This window comes from Taeniopygia guttata, chromosome 15, assembly GCF_048771995.1.
Source record: "Taeniopygia guttata chromosome 15, bTaeGut7.mat, whole genome shotgun sequence".
NCBI lineage: Eukaryota > Metazoa > Chordata > Aves > Passeriformes > Estrildidae > Taeniopygia > Taeniopygia guttata.
In genome coordinates this window covers 4076378-4096840 of record NC_133040.1, presented here as the reverse complement: position 1 = coordinate 4096840, position 20463 = coordinate 4076378, and the positions used below count along the sequence as shown (strand labels likewise).

General features: G+C 45.3%; 1 protein-coding gene across 6 annotated transcripts in view; it reads right to left on the bottom strand.

Moving 5' to 3' along the window:
- The window catches only part of TAOK3 (TAO kinase 3), a 76616-nt gene extending 57367 nt beyond the window's left edge, over nt 1–19249 (bottom strand). For 2 of the 6 annotated variants that reach the window (XM_072936033.1, XM_030285931.4), the window contains exons 1-2: nt 19095–19247; nt 18475–18537 (exon numbers count right to left, since the gene is read on the bottom strand). The gene's annotated coding sequence lies outside the window, so the exon portion shown is untranslated. Of the gene's footprint in view, nt 1–7100; nt 7196–18399; nt 18419–18474; nt 18538–19094 lie in introns of those variants that run through there. The other 4 variants (XM_030285928.4, XM_041719480.2, XM_041719481.2 and 1 more) reach the window with 4 other exon arrangements.
- Between the last annotated feature and the right edge of the window lie 1214 nt (nt 19250–20463).

Genomic DNA, 20463 nt, shown 5'->3' with positions numbered 1-20463 from the left:
GAAATAAATACCACATACCCTGGGCAGCCAAAGGAGTAAATTCAGGCAATATTCCCAAGCATGAGATGGCCCTGTGTCTTCAGGTCTTAGGGCTCCTACACAAAGGAGGTGGGTCAGGGCATCCCACATAGCCTGGGAACCCCAACAGCCTGGCATTCCACTGCTTCCCAAAGCTTTACATTTTACTCTCAGCAAGCCAACCCCCACTTAGCTATGGAAAAGGGCAGCCATAAAGATCTCTTGGATTTGGAGTGGGTCTGGACACAACAGCACTTCAGCGACACTCTGGGGCTCCTCTGGAGCACCATGTGCCTCCAGGCAAGATCCATCCCTGCATGGGAATCCAGACTAACACACAGGAAGAAACAGGCACATCAGCTGCTGAAGCAGCAGGTTGGGTTTATTTGGATAATGCTGCAATGAGAACTGATCCCGAGGCTCCACGAGGCAGAGCTGGGTATCTCATCTGGCATGTTCAGCTTGCAGGAGAGCCACTCCCTCCCATATCCCTTCCAGCCACCTCTGTCCTCTCCTCCTCCACGGCAGGAAGGAGCTGTGTTCCCTGCCAGGCACCCCCAGCACCTCCAGCTCCTTGTCTCCTCAATCCCCAGCTCGCTGGACATGGCAGCAGGGCACGGTTCATGGATGTGGTTAATCCCATCCTCCTCGTGCTGCTGCACACCCAGGGGGATCCCACTGAACCCCAACCTGCTCAGGCCCTGCTGAGCCTGCTGCCCATGGCACAGCACTCTGTCTTGGGCTGGAAATGGGGATATGTATCCAATTCCCATCTGTCAGAGGTGGGGCAGCTCTCTGCTGTTCATTGGGCACTTTGCTTTATCTCTTCCACAACCAATCCTCCCTCCAGGAGATCTGTTCATGGGCCACTAATTGTTAATTATCTTCTGTTCATGGCCACTGAGTGTCCCTGCATGGCTGAGAAAATTCCATCATCCCATGGGGAGATGCTCTGCCCAGGGGGAGGAGCCAAGAATTCCTACCTGGATACAATCTGACCTGGGAACAGCACAGCAGCCTTTGTCCACTGCATTCCCAGAGGAGCAGCTTTCTTCCCACTGCATTCCCAGAGGAGCAGCTTTCTTCCCACTGCATTCCCAGAGGAGCAGCTTTCTTCCCACTGCATTCCCAGAGGAGCAGCTTTCTTCCCACTGCATTCCCAGAGGAGCAGCTTTCTTCCCACTGCATTCCCAGAGGAGCAGCTTTCTTCCCCACTGCATTCCCAGAGGAGCCCAGGCCCATCTCCCCCAGCCCTGGAGCTCCAGAGGAAAACTCCCCCCTTGTGCAGGATCCTGCTCCAGCAGAAGCACAGCTGGCACTGCAGGAGGGCTGAGCCACCCTGGGATGGGACTGCTGCCACCTCCCTGACACACAGCCTGCCAGGGCCTAGTCTCACTCTGTCAGTGGTTTGTTTTTGTTTTTACTACTGCATTTGTGTTTTTAGTTTTCCTAGTAAAGAACTGTTATTCCTATTCCCATATCTTTGTCTGAGAGCCTTTTAATTTCAAAATTATAATAATTTGAAGGGAGGGCGTTTACATTTTCTATTTCAGGGGAGGTTCATGCCTTCCTTGAGCAGACACCTGTCTTTCCAAGCCAAGACACACTCCCAAACCCAATTCTGTATCTGTGATCAGCAGGTACCCAGGAACTCCCCAGGAGCACAGACCCACTGCCAGCGACACAATCTGCTGCTGCTAAGGGACTGGAGCTGCTTGAGAGTGACATGTGGCTCAGGGGTCACTTTCAAGAGTGTAAAAACCAAAAAAGGGAAAGAGAAAACATGGGGAAGGTTTCTCAGAATTATAAAGTACTAAAAATAGAGTCAACCCCCCCCAGCCGAGACAGCAAGGTAAAACTGAAATTTCAAAGCAGAAACACATTTTCACAGGATTGCCACAGGACACAAAGGGAAGAAAGCAGCATCATCACATCTGTAAAGATTTTGCTTAAGCATCCTCGTTAAAAAGGGATAAATACTAGCAGTGTGTAATCATTACAGTAATCCAATATATTTTTGTGTCCCCAACACTCAATTAAATTTATTGAGACTCCAGAGCTACCATACACAGCTTGAGAGCATGTAGCATCTGCTACTTCCAAGATGAGTCATGGTAGGAAATTCCCCTTTATTTTCTAGGAACCAGTCAGGCAGCCAGTGATTGAAACAGTGATGTGACTGTATATAACACCCACACAAACGAGAAGAAAGAACTTCTGTCAATAAATGTACATTATATTTAACGTACTCGCTGCAGATTTCAAATAAGATACTGCAATTAGAAAGATTGTTTTGGGAAAATATTCCCCAGTTTAATTTGAATGCAATGTAAATTTTGCCAAGAAATGCTAAAGGTCAGAAGAGACTGGAAGAAGAGAAACTAATTTAAATAAATTGCAGGAATTTAAGGACATTTTGAAGAAGGGAAGTAAGTATGCAACAAAGCAACACCCCACGGCACTTGTCTCCATTTTCAAGTGCTGCATCACTGAATCTATAATCTTTTACCACATCTGTCCCTCCCCATACATCAAATCATCTCAACTCTTCCCCTGCACCTTCTGTTTTAGACAAAACTACAGAAGACCAAACTCTTTCTCACCTTCTGACTTCACTCCAAAACACCAGACAAGAAATGCTTCATTTCCAACAGCCACGCTGCCTGCTGCATCCCCAGATGTTCCAAATCACAGAGACACTGTGTGCTCACTCTGCCAACAGCTGGATCTGTCGCTGTGCCCTCACTCAGACGTGTGACAGCCCCACAAAAGCCTCTCCAAGGACACATCCACAGCAGCTGCTGCCTCTAGACTGGCCCCAGGAGGAAACCCTGAACTGAAAAGCCTCCTGCTCATGTCCACCTCTCACTTCCAAACAAGTTACCACTGTAACACAGGCACGGAGATGTGCAAAATTTAAACTTACCTGAGGTTTGAGGTAAACCAGAATAACTGGGGTTTTAAGAGTCAGGTCATGTTACCAGATGGCCTCTGAGGAAGGAAAGAAAGCAGGCAGCCTCACTGACAGCACAGAACTAGCTCTTACTTAGTAGGTATGGAGTCTTTTGCTAGGCAAAAAAAGTCAAGGTGCAAACCAAACTTAGGGAGTTATTTTATACTGTGTTGATCAATTTCAAGATTTTTAGTCCATGATCAAAACAAAGAAAGCACATGGATGTAGGACTGTGATGAAGACCCACACAGTTTTGGTTATACATTTCAAGCTAAAGACACATTTTTGGGTTTGACTTCTAATCTGACAAGAGCTCAGACATTTGTGTGCAAGCAGCCAACTAATAACCCTTCCAGATAAGGCCTGGGGCTCCTAGGATTACCAAACAGCAGCAGGCTCACCTTCAGAGAGTACACCATGGCCTTCTTGAATTACCAGGACTCTTGATAAAAATCCAGTAGGACAAAAGAGAAATTCCACCTCACTTTTGAATACCTGAAAGTCACAACCTCATTGATCAATGGAGAGAGCCTAAAACAAATCCACCACAAACCAGCAACTGGAAGGATATCTGCTTACGCAAGACCATGGACACAGAACAGATTCACTCATTTTCACCAAGGGACTGCAAAGAGGGTCACAAGCCCTTGCTTGGAGGACAAAAAACTATTTGCTATCCCAATAAAGGGATAAATCCAGAAGTGAGAGTTTGGTTTTACGGAGAACGAGTCCCCAAACTCATGCAGGCTCCCTCTGCAACCCCAGACAAGTCTTCAGATCTCTTAGGACAAAACTTTCACTGAATTATAATACCACCCATTTACCTGCAATATTTATACTGACAATGAAGTTCTCCAAGCATGAACTTAAATATATATTTCCACCTAGTTCAGCTAAATGTGGCACCCCATTTGAATAGTCTGTCATGTTACTATAGTAATAAACAGTAGCATGTCAACAAGGACTAAACACTACTAATACACAGAGTTTTCCCCAGCACTCACTGAATCCCCTTGCCAGCATCAGACATCACCTGAAATGATTTTTTTTTCCCCACTGAATTTTCTTTAGAAGACTTCTGGTCAGGCCCTTTTCAGAAAACACCTGATGTAAAGCTGGAATACTCTGCAAATATTTACACTAAATTAAGGGTTTGTTCTGAAGTATCAGATCACTACAGTTGGCAGCAATAAAGGCAATAAGGCAGCAATAAGGCACAGACCAGGCTGCAGGAATCCATAGTTGGTTTTAGTTCTGAAGGAGAGCATCAATTTGATCAGAATTTCTTCCTTTTCAGACATCATATGGCCTTCAATTGCACAGCAGCACTCATTCAATACCAAAGCAGAATCCACAGATGTCAACCCAATCATATTAACATAGTATCTTGTTTATAGCTGCAATCAGTACTACAAAGAGGAGATGAAGTCACAAAATCTGAATAGTATAACCAAAACTTCTATGTTCACAAGTCTACCCAATTCCCAGGTTCCTTCTGCTTTCCCAAAAACACAAATGCAAATTCCCTGAAGCAACAGGAAAGAGCATAGACAGGCCTGTGCATACAGTGGCTTCCATTCGCCCTTATGCATTTTAAGTTACGCTACAGGAAGCACTACTGAAACACAAACCAAACCAGATTTGTCAGAGGTCTCTGGGAGTCTGAAGAGCAGCTCATGGGCAGCTGTTACAGGAAACCTTCTCAGCAAAATGGCCAGAACACATTTGTCATGTGTCACCTCTCTGGGGAAGTGCCAGCTGCATGTCCAGGAGTTGGTATGAGTAGGAGAAGTGTGGGTAATGTCAGTAATTATGTGCATTATATAAGGTGTGCTTGCAACACTCCCATTTCCTTCTCCATAAAGATTAAAACTGTGGCTTCTAAGTAGCTTAACTGTTTGATGGAGACAAGCACAGCACTGCTGCTCCCATGAACTGCAGAACTGATTTTCCAAACCAAGGTTTAAGATCCAGCAGTGTTTCCCAGCAATAAGGACTGCTGGGCACACGAGGTCAGTCATGGCCAGAAGCTCCACCTCAGGAACATCTGCAGAATCTGTGCACTGACCTGGCTGCCCCAATTTCAGTTTCAGCTGCCAGTGCCCGCGAAGCACAGCATCCCTGAGGGGATGCAGAAGGAGCTCAGTTCTCAGCACAGCATTGCACAGCCTGAATTACACTCACAGGAATCCTACATTGCACCTCAGCACTCACCTCACCTGGATAAAAGGAGCACCCAAAGATTTTACCTGTGCTGGCACTGGATGAATAAGTAGATTTAAAATGCTCTTTTCCACAGAAGATGATTCAGCTACCCCACTATACACACACAGAACATGCATCACTTCAAAAGGCTTTTTAAAAAAACAGCAACCCACCCAGAAATACACCTGCACAAATCCTTCAATGTACAGATCACCAGCTCTCAGCACTGCATCATTCATAGCTCTGGTGAAGAGCTGAGTGAGAGCACTGTCATTTTTATACTGTATCTTAAAACCCATTTCATGTCCATGACTGCTGTGTGAGTGTTACTCAAGAAGACACAACAATTCCCACAGCGTGTGCAGAATAACATACAGGCAAACACCCCCCAGCCTACCATGGGGATATGAACCAACCACTACACTCTAAATATAACCACTGACTTCTGTGTCTGCAGTGTAAAACAGCTTCCAAACCTGGAAGTTAAATGTCAATATCATGCTTAAAGATTAATACATGAGCTGAGGAAGCCCCTTTGCTGTGCAAGGGCAGGACAAGGAGTGTTTTGTCACCAAAGATTAGCCAATACACAGGAACACCAAGGGAAGTACAAGCAGAAAGGACATTTCACATCTGAATGATTAAGACATTTAACCATTTAATTCATTTCCATCATCACAGTACCTTTACAGCTCTTTCAATCACAGAATCAACACAAAGGCTAAGGAAAAGAATCCAAGCATGCACCCTGAAGCACAGCATTCCAAACACCAGCTCCCAGAACTTCCTCATCCTCCCCTGGTATCACTCATGGCCAGAAGAGACTGGACTTGCTGAGAAAGTGAGATAAAGTAACAGTCAAAACAAACATAAACCGCCCTGTAAATCTCAAAGGGTAACCCAAGGCAAACACTCAACAAACCTGAGAGATTTAAAGGCTGCACAGAAAATGTGTCCTTCAAAAGGCTGCACTATCTTCCCAAACAGGGACACACAGAGCCCAAGCACTTTAAGGACAGGGAACAAGATGACCAGCACAAAGAAAAGTGCATTGTATTCATCTGAAGCACGTTTTTGACAGCCAATTAGAATATATCATCATTAAAATTAAATACAGGCCAGAAAAAGCTTTTCAAGCAAATTCCACAGCAAAATCTGATTTGTATTCTGGTATGGTTTGGGATCTGGGTTTAAGTCAGTCCCAACACAGGCAGCAGAGCTCTTTAACTACCTGCTCCGAGTTCCACAGAGATAAATTCTCCGAGTTCCTCAGCAGATAAATTTGGCAGCCTTACACACGGGCTCAAGATTTCCATTTGAACCGTCAGAGGTTTCTTGATTCAATTCAGTGAAGGAATCATTTGGCATCTAATTTAGGAGGGAGGATACCATTTTAAAGCTGCTTCTGAAAACAGTGGAATATGCCCAGATTACTGTAGAAAGATCCTGGAAAAGCTACAAGGAATTCAGATGGTTAAAGGTACTTCTGCTATCATCAGCCTGGAAATGCCTTTTTGCCCTGTCCTTCCTTCCAGCGTGGATTTATTGAACCCATAACTGAAAGCTTTTGCCATCAGGTCTGATTTCAGATAACACACTCTAGACTTCATTGCAGCTTCTTAAACAGAAAATGTCAAAGGGCCACCATCAACACTGGCAAAGACAGACTGATCCCAAAGCTCAGCCAGTGAAATGGTATTTGGGGAAAGCAGGTCCTTCAAGATCAACATAAAAATGTTTTGGTTATAGAGAAAAGCTGATCTCCAGCATACACCTGCTCTCCCATCAAAAAAAAACTAGCTCTAGATTACAAGACTTCAGCATTTTACATCCAAACTGAGTCAGCATGAGACAGTTTAAAGCAGCACAAAAATAATCTCAAAACTCTATGCGCTGGTACATAAACTGCTTGTGTGGTACTTACTGTGGCAAGCAGACGACTTCCATTTATGAAAATATCCTTAATTTTCTTTGAGAAAGCTGGAATAACCACTATTAATGCTGCAACAAATGCACATAGCTATATGCACTTGACCCAAGGATTGCTGAGTTTTGGTGGCATTTAATCATATCAGTATGGGGGGGGAAGAGGCAGGGAGCCAGGAAAACATCACTGTGTGCCTTCACAAAACTTGTTATTTTTAACAGTGCAGTTTAAGATCAGCAACCCTGAAGCAAAATGGTCAGAACATTTTCTTCCACCGGTGTTGACAGCACACCAAGAGCTTTCAGAGGGCGAGTATTTTAGGCCAGTGCAGCAAAACAGAGATCCCAGGAAGGAAAGCTCACCCACTGTGGCAAAAACCATAAGAAGGGTGAGTTTATTCATCCATTATGCTGAAGAGCTTATAATAGAAACACTCTATATGTCTCACCTCAGGCCAGGATGAACAACTGAACAGAAGTGAATCACTTCTGTTACAGCAAATGACTGGAAAGCACTGATGGAAACTGAGGCTATCTTCTGCCTCTCCCTCCAACCCAGGAAAAAGTCCTTATTGCTGCCTGTTTTTACAAGGAGGGAACAAAATCAGATCCATTATTTTCCTTTTTTTTCTTTAATTAAGCTGGGCGAACAGAGGCTGATCTGTGAAGCCTCACCTCTCCCTGCAATCCCTACTATGTCTCTATCCTTACCCATGGATGCACAACTGCAAAAACCAAGAGAAGACAAGAGACACTTGGGAAATGCATCACACCCAGTCCTGCAGCTTTGGAGGTTTAAAAAAAAGAACTTAAAATCTTTCATTAATAAAACTGGATGAAGAACTCATGTATTTAGTGCCTTTTGGTATGAAAAAAACCTCTTTAAAACAGTAACTGCGAACTTAATTTACCAAAAACTCTGATTAACAAAAAGAAAACAAAATTCACATTCAAAATGAGGTATTTTGAAGCTAAAAATACCCAGCCAGCTGCAATTCCCACCTTTTGCAGGCAGGCAGAAGCACTTTGCAGTCCCCCTCCCCAAGCAGACACACGCACACTTCCTTCTTCATTGCAACATCAGAGGCTCAGCTCGATGTTAACAAGCCACAAAGTCCTGCCCAGAACTTAAAGTCACGCCCCAGTAATTACATAAAATAAGCTCTAAGTACAAGTGGTTTAAAAAAAAAAAAAATCAATTTACTCAGCTTCAGTTTTGCTTTTAATTCCAAAATATTTTGACTTGTCATAAAACAGAAAAGCAACTTTCATTTGAGGCTTACTCCCTCCACCTAGATGTCTCATTAACTCTTTTTTTTCCCAATCTCACTGTAGAACATCAGCATATTAATTTATCTCAATGCTAGGCCAACACAGGGGTCAAACCCCTGAACATTCAGCCACTTAAAGAGGACATTTTAAAGTGTGTTTGATCCTTATTTTTTGTACACAGAACACAAAGGATGATAGCAACAGTGGGGGGAGAAGAGGAAAAAAAAGGAAACGTAGGATAATATAAAACTAAAACTCAGTTGTGCAGATGTCCCACTCAAAGGTGGTCCAAGACAACAGAGTAGACTACAAAAGCATCAAAGATTCTCCAAAATCTCTGCAAACTCCCATAAAAAAGGCAAAGTGCTCTCCCCTGGCCTGACCTAAAAAAAAGGCAGCACAGAAATTCCTGAACAAGAAAACTTCCCTGTACACTGCATACAGATTTTCCCCTGAGAAGACGGAATACATCACGTGACAGTTCACAGAATCGAAATTTTAACAATAATAATTTTTGTTCTACTAGTGCCCTGACACCAAAAGACCAACAAAGCCCCAGACAGCCCAGGAGAAGGCTCCAGGTCATGGAGCTGAGCTCGTCCTGCTCCAGAGGGAACAATACCTGCTGGGCACAGCAGCCTGGGCAGGGTGAGGACATCCCCAAACAGGAACCAAAACCTTCCCCACTGCACACACACACACAGCTCCCTGGCCAACTCCTACCACCAGCTTTTGCTCTGTGGTGCTTAAATCCCCTGCTTATTAAAAACCAGCAGCACAGCACAGCCATCCCTTCACTCATTCAGACAAGCTTTGCCAGGTTTCTTCACTCCCTGCTCAGACTCTGCCCCACATTTCCCTGCTACAGCAGCAGCAGCAAACCCTTGTGGTTCTGTGACAGCAGCTCCTCCTGCCAGGGGGAGTGGGAGCTCTTCACCTCCACAATTCCATCTCTGACACGACTTCCAAGCTGCTGGAATACAGAGGCACAAGGAGGGGGTTTCATCCTGCCCCTCAGCCTTTCAGCTCTGCTTTGCAAGAGTTCCTAATTGATGAATGATGACACCAGTTAAACGTCCCCTTTGTTCAGAGACAGAGATCATAAATATGAAAGTTTTCTGACTTCCTCCCTCCACGCCCTCGAGGCTCTCACCCACAGCTTCACTGACAGCAGCTGCAAATGCTATCTGGATGGGGAGGCCCAGGCACCAGCAGCCAAATCCTCTTTAAAATGAGATGGTTTATTCTTCAAACACCCACCACAAATTCCCTGGATGGCTTTGGAAGCCAGGTGGGCTTAGCAGTGCTCAGACAGGCTTCTCTTGTGCTGCACTGTTTACTCAAAATAATGCTTTTCCTGAAGAAAAAACAAACAAACTCTCCTCATTTGTATTAATGAAATGGCCTATTTGTAGACAATGAATATAAATTGGTGCTTCCTTCTCTAACTTTAGGATCTTGGTTATATACTGCAAGTAATTCTCACACCTAACAACAAATAGGACTTAATATTATGAAATAACTTTTCACCTTCACTTTTCACCTTCCTCTCATATGGGGCCACGGCCCAACGTTTTAAAAAGCCACTGCATACCCAAAATATGAAATATAACTTCATGTTTGGAAATACCTGTATCATCATCTAGACAATATTGTCAGTGCCTCAATACAAACATTCTGCTTGGGATTTTCCCCTACTTTTTAAGGCAGGGATACTTGTCAGTGTAAATTGTAAACCACTGAGCAATGAACATACAGCAAATTGTGTCAACCTTTCAGAAAAGCCCTTCCTCAGTTAAATCTGAATACAAAACCTTAAAAAAAAAAAACAAAAAAAAAAAAAACAAAAACAAAAACATGTGCAAGTAATGTAAAGCATCCAAATTTGGATTCCTGAAAAAAGCACTTCAAATAAATAAAAGCCAGTGAAAGGAGGGAGTGCTAACTATGATTCGAGTCTTCCCCAGAACAACCCAAATGCTGCTGGAGCCAACCCAGGCTCAAGAAATAGAAAGTGAAAGTTGTTAATTTACTCATTAACTGAAATCCAACAGTGGCATTGGAGGGGTTTTGATTTTTTTTAGTAGAATACTCACAGTGTAATTCAGCAGGTGAAGTTTGTACCATCCATCCTCATCCTCTGTCTGTTCCTGTTTCCAAATCTCTGGCTTTGCTAGCTCTGGTTATTTCACAGCTGGACCAGTTTGCTGATCTGAACCACCCCTGGTAGCACAAAAGTTTGTGCCAACCCAGCTCAGTGGGAGAAAGGACAGGTGGAATAAAAGCTGGTATTGATTCAGCACTAAAATCAGCTCAAAATTTAATATTAATTTGCAGACTCATGATTTTAAATTCACAAGCAATCCATTTCCTGCTCCCATCCCTAATCTTTACCTTCTCCAGCCCTGTGTTTCAACAGGAATCCAAGTTTCTATTTTTCTTTCAGTCAATACACTTCCAAGCTGCCAAGACACAGAAAACGACTTATGTATATAATAAGGAAGAGATGAAACTGCAAAGATAAATAAAACTGACTGGATTAGGACCTCCAGCTGTCAAGGCTGCATCTTGACTTTCAAGTGAGTGTGAATTTTAAGAAAGTTATTAAAGTTTAATAAGGTACAATTGCTAATGACTACATGGTTTGAGAAATAAACACTGGTATCTAGCTTTCCCCAAAAATGGGGATTTTGCCTTTCCTTGCATAGTTATTATAATGGTGGCCAGAAGAGAAGAAATTCTGATAGATGCTTTCTAATACACTATAAAATAATTTTAAAAGCCACAATGTCAGCATGAACACAAAAGCTTCACAGATTATCAAAAGACCTGAGCTTGAAGATCACCAGATTTAAGAGGTTTTTAATAGTTGGTTTACACCTTTTAATACTAAAATGTCTGTTGCTAATACATTTTTAAAGTGCAAATCCCTGCAGATGCTCCAGCTCTGCTCCAGACCCCTGGAACTGCAGCAGCCTGGATCTACCCAGGGTAATTGCAGGTGAAGCAGGGAACAGCCTCTATCAGAGCTGCAGCTATTTAGGCTCCTTAATGAATGGTCTAACAATAAGCCAGGCTTAACCAGTTCTCTCACTGCAGGACCTTAACCATAATAAACCCCTTGAACATTCCTACAGCGTTTTCCAAAGATCCTACAGCATGAGCCTACTAACTGTGCTCTCACAGCCTGTGAGGCAGGTATTAGTCAGCTTTTTTTTTTTTTATTCATTTAAGTACAGATAAAAAGTGAGGCAGAAAGCTGGCAAACAACTTCCCTGTGGATACACAGCTGACTAGTGGCATACAGAATCCAGATCTTCAGGATTCCAGCTCTGTCATCAGCCAAAAGGCAATCATTAGGAGGAAAGAAATGAGTCTGCTCTTATAAATAGCATTTGAATATAAGCCTTGCTAAAATATTTGCAAGGAGTTGACCTTAAACACCAGCAGAGCTGCACTGGTAGCCTGGGGCTCCAAGCAGCAGCTTGCACAGCACTGGGAGTCGGATCCATCCCTCTGCCTCCCTGGATATCTCCAGAGCCTGGATCCAGCACAAACTGTCTGACAGATCACACCACCATCTTATTTCAGCACCTCAGTATATCAAAAAATGTAAGACTGCTCTAAAAATATAAACAGCGTTGCTTTAAAATACTCAAGTAGGCAGGAAAAAGCAAATTTACAAGCCTTGAGTCAGCAACTTTCTCCTTTTTTAAGGCACCAAGTCAGACTGGCAGAAATCTCCCTGTAATACAAGAACTGGAAACCTGCAATGTAGAAAAGGTGCCCAACACACCTAAAATCTGGAGCACTTCTAAAAGTTAATAATTCAAACTGCTCACACAGTATTATCACACATTTACTGTAATTTCTGCAGGTCTCAAATGCCTAAGTGAGATCTATTTTGATTTATGGCATTTCCATATGGCCCTACAAAGAAGCAGATCTTTTCTCCACTACAGCTTCAATACCTGCAGGAGGTCTGACTCCTGGGCTGCAATTCCTGCAGCAAAATACTAAGACAAATACTAATTTTTGCAACAAAAACCCTTTTATTTCTCATTCTGTAAGAGTCTAAGTTCATTGTACCTTCTAGTAAGGCAACCTATGACACCAAGTGGAAAACTACAAAACCAGAGTTAAAGCAAACAGAAGAAAAATAAGACTTTGTGCAGCAAAAAATAATTGCTGTAGTTACTCATTTATTCTGGTTTTAGGTACCTGTGCTGCTCCCTCCCACCCATGTGGGCCATGCCCAAGTGCTGAATACACAACCTCTAAACCACAGCAGGAGCTCTCAGTCCAGGGGAAGAGCTGGAAATTGAAAACTTGTTATCCTCTGTGGGGATCCCCCACACAGGAAAGACAGCAGATGTAAAAAAAAAACACAAAAAAACACAAGAAGTTTTGGGAAAAAGCTGCCTGAGTGAAACAACATTGGAAGGTTTTTAAATTTCTATTCCTCACTTTAGCAGCTAACTGTTGTTACAGGCAGGAGAGCCATAAAATCCTATTTTTGGCTGTCTGCCTCTCAAATGACAGAAAACTCCTGACTCTGAGAACATGAACATCTCACACTGGAACTAAAGGCTCGTGTCTCTTAATGAAAAAGCAGCAGAGAGAAAATTCCCTGCGTCCTGCCCAGGAAGACCAAACTCCCTGGATTATTATGCATTAAAGCACCATTGGACTGTGGCACAGCAGATGAGACCTGACTCTCAACAGAGCCTGTTTCCATCCCAGCTCACATTTAGGGCTCAATTATCTTATCTGCTCTGCCACTCGCATACTTTCCAGATAAGAAATGTTTTTCCCCTCTTTTCAAGAGCTAAAACTGACACCACTGCCAGTGTTGAGATTAGAAATGCCAGAAATTAAAATTCATTTGGGCTAATGCTTTTTAAAAAATATTTAAATGTGCAGGCTAAGGCTGGGAATTAGAGTTAATTGAGATGCTGTGTGTGAGTTTTAACAGCAGTAGGATGTTCCACAAGGGGAATGGAAGCGTGGTCCCCACTTCAGTTTCCTCACAGGGTTTAGGTCAACCATCAGTTCATCTCCAGTAGAGAAAATGCTCAAGAGTTGGAAGGGAGGGAGGGAATAAAAGCCTGTTTTCCTCTTCCAATGTATGACTAAGGATGAGGCAAGCAAAGGGAGGATCTAAGATCCTGAAGGCGATGGTTAACAAGAGGTCATTAGTTAATTCCCTCAAGGGTAGATACAACTTCCTTTTATTAAATAACAGCAGTTTTTAATGATGTCAAATATCTGCTGCCATTCTAAAGGACACAACATATTCAAACTTTACCTGAACCAGGCAGAATAAGCAAACACGCAAGAAACCCTGAACTGAGAGGCAGATTGTCACTAAACAAGTAAGGAGGAAAAAAGGCTCATCTGACTTTTATCCCAAAAGTTTACAATATATATTCTTTTTAAATTATGTATTTTTGGCCTAATAAAAGTAAATTTAACATAAAGTCTGGTTTAATCAGTACTTTAAGATGTACAAATAAATCGAGTCATAAGAAAAAAATACAAACACAAGCACCATTCTAAGCCTTAAATGAAATGTCTTGCTTAAATCATTTCTGAAAAAGCTTAATCAATGAAGATTTGTGAGCAGCCATTAATTACCTGTATGACCACAGCACCTGGGAGCTTCAGTTACCCTGCAGCAAGACCCTAGAGAGCCAGAGCAGAAGCAATGCCTGCTCTGGAGAGGTTATAATCATCCAAAGATGAATAGTTAAGAAAAACAGGAGAGCACAAGGAAATAGGTGACTGGAATTTATGTTCTCTGTAGCTGCACTTTAGTCCACTTTCCCTTGTGCACTGCAAGGACTAAGGTGTGTGTTTGTTTCCTCTCCCTGCCTCACCTAAAAAAAAAAAAACAATCAAAAAAAAAAAAAAACAAACTCCAGAAGACAGATAAAGACCAAAAAAAAAAAAAAAAAACCAAACAAAACACAGAAAGAAGGTGTTTTGGACAGAAAGAAGGTGTTTTGGATAGTAAGACTGGAATAAAACTATTGACACATTTTAATACCTCTGCTTCCCATCTGAGAAAGGATTTCTTTTTTCCTTCAGGTTTTTTAAGCTGTCATCCCACAGAGCAAGACTGTACCATAGTAAAAGGGCAGACACACAACTTTTGGAAGCATTCTGTTGCCATTTAAAGGAAACCTTTGAAATTAACCACACAACACAGTAGTGCACCCAACACAAACCAACAGCCAGAGCTGTTTACAAGCTTTCTGCTCAGTGTTAGACTGAAAACCCCAACCCTTTTTGCTGTGTAATAAATCAGTGCTCCACATTTAACAATTTTCAGTGGTACCATATGCTACATAGTCCCATATGCTCCATTACAAGGGAGAAAAACATCATCTCAATATGAATCATCACTGACTGTGTTCCTGTAAATCTGGCTTAAACACTCACAATGTTCAAGGGCAACACTAAATAAATCTGCTCAATATTATGCCAGATTTTGTGCAACAGAACCACAGCTCACATATAAAAATTAGGGGAAAATGAGGTTTAATGTAGGAAGCGAGCACAGTCTGCATCTCTCTAAAAACAGACTCACCACAACGTTTGACATTCATCAGTTCCAATCTAATAATGACATCCTGCTCACAAAATGTTGATGGTATCTGGTAGTCCCAACATCCTGAGCTGTGTGAGATGTGTGGAAATACATACGCTGCATACAAGACTCACTCCTCCCAGTGCCAGTGATCCTGGGGTACTCCCCAGGAATTAATTTTCTGTAGAAAAGTAACAAACCCGAACCAAAGCCAGGTGTGTGTTTTAGACTCCAGGGGAATGCAGCTGGAAGTTCATCCAGGATTTTGGGTTAACATCTCCACTCTCACAGTCACAATTTCATAGGGAACTACAATCAGCTTTTCCTCTCTCTTCCTAAAGACAGCATCACCTGCAGCACAAAACCTGCTTATCCCAAACCAAACTCATGGAACACCAAGGTCATAATTTGCCTTTCTTTTGAGGAATTTCTTGGGCTCTGAGGTAACCCAGCATCATAATTAACAGTGACAGCAGGAAGAGGTACGGATGGAGGCCAAAATGGGAGATTGTCCCTATTTGAAAGCCTTTAGCAGCCAAGGAGGGAGCACGAGTGACCACAGGCTCCCACAGAATGACTGGTGTCATTAAATTCTAAATCAACCAGAGTCCAGTTCGACCTAATATTCAGGGTGGGGGAAAAAAGTAATTACATCAACATCAAGCTATTACCTGTCCAAGGGCATAAGTGCCTAGTTCATTAGCAACTCAGACAAACTTGTTTTGTAAGCTCCCTATATTAAATTTGAAATTTCCCTGCCCTTACAAATTAAACTAACAATTTGTGACACAAACATTGAGTATATGAACAAGAAATCTTCCAACCTGCTCAAATCCAATCTGTACTTTGCCATTCTGAATAAGAACAAACTTATTAGTCAACCTAACTTTAGTATTTAATTAATTTAAATAAATTAAAAATAACTTAAAAATTAATACTAGCAGTACCCCAGATCTCTTGAATCTTAGAGCAAAACCTACTGATCTTTAAAAATATGTATTTTTAATATTTCCAACAGGATGTTAGAAGTGAATTCCCATGGTTTAAATCTACAGAATAAGGGCAACATGTCATGTTAGGAACATTGCTCTTTAATGCTGGAAGTGGGGCTTTATAACAATTGAGAAGCCGCAACAGAACCATTAATAACTCAGATATCCAACATCCTTCAGTAGCTTAAGAGATAGATGGCCACACCCAATTAATTTACTTTAATTTCTATTTCAACTTTCCTCCTCATTAATGAGGAGCTGAGGCTCTCACAGATGAGAGCTCCTGGCACACAATGCCAGTGATGACTTTTAAGTGATGCCCACAACATGATCACAATGAAAAGTCACAACCTGCGCTGCCCACATAAGAATCAGAGGGGAGATTTTCCTCTTTTTACCCACAGGGAACCCTAAATTTACCAGATCAATACTTTCTAAAACACACTTCACTCAGAAAATTAGAACAAAGCTGCCAGAGTGATTTCAGGGAGTGATAAAAAGACTGTCAGGGAAACTCACTGAGCTGCCCCTGGAAGAACTGATGACCAAGCAGGCACCAGGCAATTGCATCATGTTTATTACACAGCCAAGGGCAAGCAGATCCTTCTGGTTTAATCAATGGCCTCCAAATGAGGAAGTAGTTTGAAAATACTAAGCATAAAACAAAATACTCTTTTGGGTTCACTTTTTGAATTTTTCCCTGATGCTTGAAAGCATGTCTATTAATAAAGCTGAGCAGGTGCTGAAACAGAACTTTATAGAAATTTACTTATTGAATGCCTTTGATGGCAAAACTGCACTTTTATTCAAACTCAGTTTGGTGTAAATGCTGTGACTGAACTGTAGAGGGGTCCTGATAAAAGACTCTGAGCTCTGTCTTAAAACAAAATATGTATTTCTTATTTAAAAACATTAACCTTAGACACCTTTTTTTGGTGTCAAAGCAACAAATAAATAAAATGTAAAGTGTTCCACAAACACCTCCTTCCCTGGCATTTCTCATAACCTGGATGTTGCAGCATCCCACGAGGCTGCAGAACAATCTGGAACAAAAACCTGTAAGAGGAGAACACAACGAGTCTGTGTTCCTGGTCCAAACTCACTGACCACTGCCCTATCCCTGCTCCTCCTCTGCTCCCCAGCAGCCCAGCAAACTCCAGCCCTGCTCCATTCAAACAGGGTTTTTCCTTTAAAAGAAGACAGCAAGTTACTCAGAAAGAACTGAGCTTATTCCTGCTGAAAGTTTCCCCCATCCAGCAACACAGTATGGAAAACAAATCTAACAGTAAAACCCTGTTGATGCAAGAGCCACATTTAGAATGCACACAAGTAGAAATACCTCACCTTTAAAAGCCAAGATCCTTTTTAACTGATAATAATGCAACAATGTAAAAGGGAAGTACTTAGAGAGAATCACTGTAAGCAATACACACACCCAAACATGAATTAGTTTGCAATCTGAAAGCTCTCAGTACAGAGAAGGGTGGATGGAAACAACCCAGCTCAAGGTTTCCTCAAATCAGATGCCAGAGGAAGTTATATGATGAGCTGGGCAGCAAATAAGAAATCTGGATTTGATAAATGAGACATTTATGTAGATAGGAACAGTTTGCAGCCTCACTGTGGGTGCATGAAAGAATTGTCAGATATCTGTATGAAGCTCAGTGTCAAAAGAGAGATTGCAGACAGGTATTTACATTTAAAACACGCCCTATATTGTTATATTAGCCCCTGAGAACACAAAAATAGCTACTTACCAGAAATAGCCCAATTTTTAGCTCATAGAGAGGACGAGCATGGTGTATTATCTCTCTCCACAGAAACACCAACACATGTCCTCTCACAAATCTGGTATGGGATACATCAAAGTAATGACCACTGGCAAAACCAGCTGCATCACTGCCAGTGCTGCAGCGTTCTAAACATTTGCTAAAACATGTCAGCAGACTTTGGGGAACAGACTGGAGCCCAGTTATTCTCAAACAACATCAGCACCACAAACCTCAGCCAGCTCTGCTGTACCTAGCAACTTGGAAATTCCCCTGTGTTCTGTGGAACTGCATCCACGTGGATGCAAAGCTCCGACTGCTTCCACCTTCTTATGTGGATCACTATCCACAAAGATGGGCAAGGAGATTCCAAATCCTCCTGGCACAACCAGGGCTGGAATCAGCACCGCCTGCTTTGCCGTTTTTCAACAAACGCGGAGCTACTGCTGGACTGTGCGTGAGCCCAGCATTCCACACAGCCTCCAGAGCAGTGTCCCACGGGCTTCTCCCTCACCCTGGGGAGAACAGCCCAGCTGGGGACAGCAAACCCAGCACCGAGCTGCTCTGTTCTGCCCGGCTCAGGAAGCCACCAGGGAAAATCTACCAGGGCTACTCAGCGGCTACTGAAGTTTAGCACTGCCATAGTTGTATAAGGGAATTCATTCCACTCACGTTCCCGGAGAAGGGGGGTGAGGAGCCACGAGGAGATGTAGTTATAAAACAAAACTCCGAAGGCTTAGTACTTGCCTCGTGTCCTCCTTCCTTCTCCTTCCCACGCAAGTACGAGTGCTGCTCGATGGCATCCAGCACCTACAGCAAACCATTTCTCTGTGTCATTAAAAGGACAGAGACATCTGCTCGCACCAGAGCGACGTCACTGCTGCCAACTCGGCTCGGAGCCGGCAGGAGCGCGGCTCCCCGTGCCCCGAACGCCCCGGGAGGCACTCCGGGATCCCGGTATTCCCAGCGGAGCCGTGCCCGCTGCCGGCGAAGGCACCGCCGCTCTCTCCCTGCGCTCCGGCCGGGGCGTTCCCGTCCGCTCGGGGCGGCTGTGCCGGAGCTCCGAGTTCAGAGCGCTGCCGGGGACAGCTCCCGGCACGGCGGGCACGGGGAGAAGGGAAGGAAGCAGCGGCTGCTCCCGGTGTCCCGGCTCGGGGCACTGCCCCGTCCTGGCTCTCCCGGTCCCGCACAGCTCACACCGCGACTCGCAGCCCCGGGGAGCTGCCCCGGCCCCGAGGCACCGGGACAGCGGAACTCCGCCAAGTGCCGCTGCCAGCCCCAACCGCGCTGCCAGCCCCAGCCGCGCTGCCAGCCCCAGCGCTGCCCCTGCCCTCCGCGCCCCGCCGCTCCCTCCGCCCGTGCCTCACCTGGCTCCGGCCGGCGGCAGCGGGCCACGTCCGCGGGGCCCGGGCGGGGAGGAACGAGGAGGAGGAGGAGGAGGAGAAGGAGAGGGGGACGGAGCGTGTCCGCCGGGCCGTGCCCGTCACCGCCGCTTCCTGCCCGGCCCCGCTCGGCGCTCGGCTACTCTGCCTGGCAGCTCAGGACGGGCCGCTCGGCGGCGCCGCCTCACCGAGCGCCATCGGTGCTCGATTGAGCCGCCTGCGCGGTGCCGCGGCGGGAGCGGGTGTGAGGGACGGGAACGGCGGGTGTAAGGGACGGGAACGGCGGGAGCGGGTGTGAGGGAGTGGAATGGAGAGAGCGGGTGTGAGGGACTGGGAACGGCGGGAGCGAGGGACGGGGAACGGCGGGAGCGGGTGTGAGGGAGGGGAATGGAGAGAGCGGGAGCGGGTGTGAGGGAGTGGAATGGAGAGAGCGGGTGTGAGGGACGGGAACGGCGGGAGCGAGGGACGGGAAACGGCGGGAGCGGCTGTGAGGGACGGGAACGGCGGGAGCGGGTGTGAGGGAGGGGAACGGCGGGAGCGGGTGTGAGGGACGGGAACGGAGAGAGCGGGTGTGAGGGACGGGAACGGCGGGAGCGGGTGTGAGGGACGGGAACGGCGGGAGCGGGTGTGAGGGAGGGGAATGGAGAGAGCGTGTGTGAGGGACGGGAACGGCGGGAGCGGGTGTGAGGGACGGGAATGGAGAGAGCGGGTGTGAGGGACGGGAACGGCGGGAGCGGGTGTGAGGGAGGGGAACGGCGGGAGCGGGTGTGAGGGACGGGAATGGAGAGAGCGGGTGTGAGGGACGGGAACGGCGGGAGCGGGTGTGAGGGACGGGAACGGCGGGAGCGAGGGACGGGAACGGCGGGAGCGGGTGTGAGGGAGGGGAATGGAGAGAGCGGGTGTGAGGGACGGGAACGGCGGGAGCGGGTGTGAGGGAGGGGAATGGCAGGAAGGAGCACGGTGAGGGCACGGCCGGAGTACGCTGTGAGCGTGGGGCTGGCAGAGGCTGCGTTGGCCTCGGCGGTGGCTGTTCGTGCCGGGGCTCAGGTGTGCTGAGGGGTGTTAGGGCCCGCAGTGCTCTCAGGTGTGTGCGGGGGTGTTTGGCCCACAGCAGGTTCAGGTGTGTGTGTGAGGGGCTTATGGAGCCATAGTGGTTTCAGGGGGGTGCGGGGCCGAGTGCTAAATAACCTCAGGTGTGTGCTGGGGAGGGCAGCGGGATGTGGTGGTCTACAGTGGTCTCAGGTGTGGGGAACGGATACTGGGGGCCACATCTGGCTCAGGTGTGTGTGTGGAGGGGTGTCAGGGCTATAATTAATTCAGTGTGTTTGTGTGCATTGTCAGGGTCGGTGGGGGT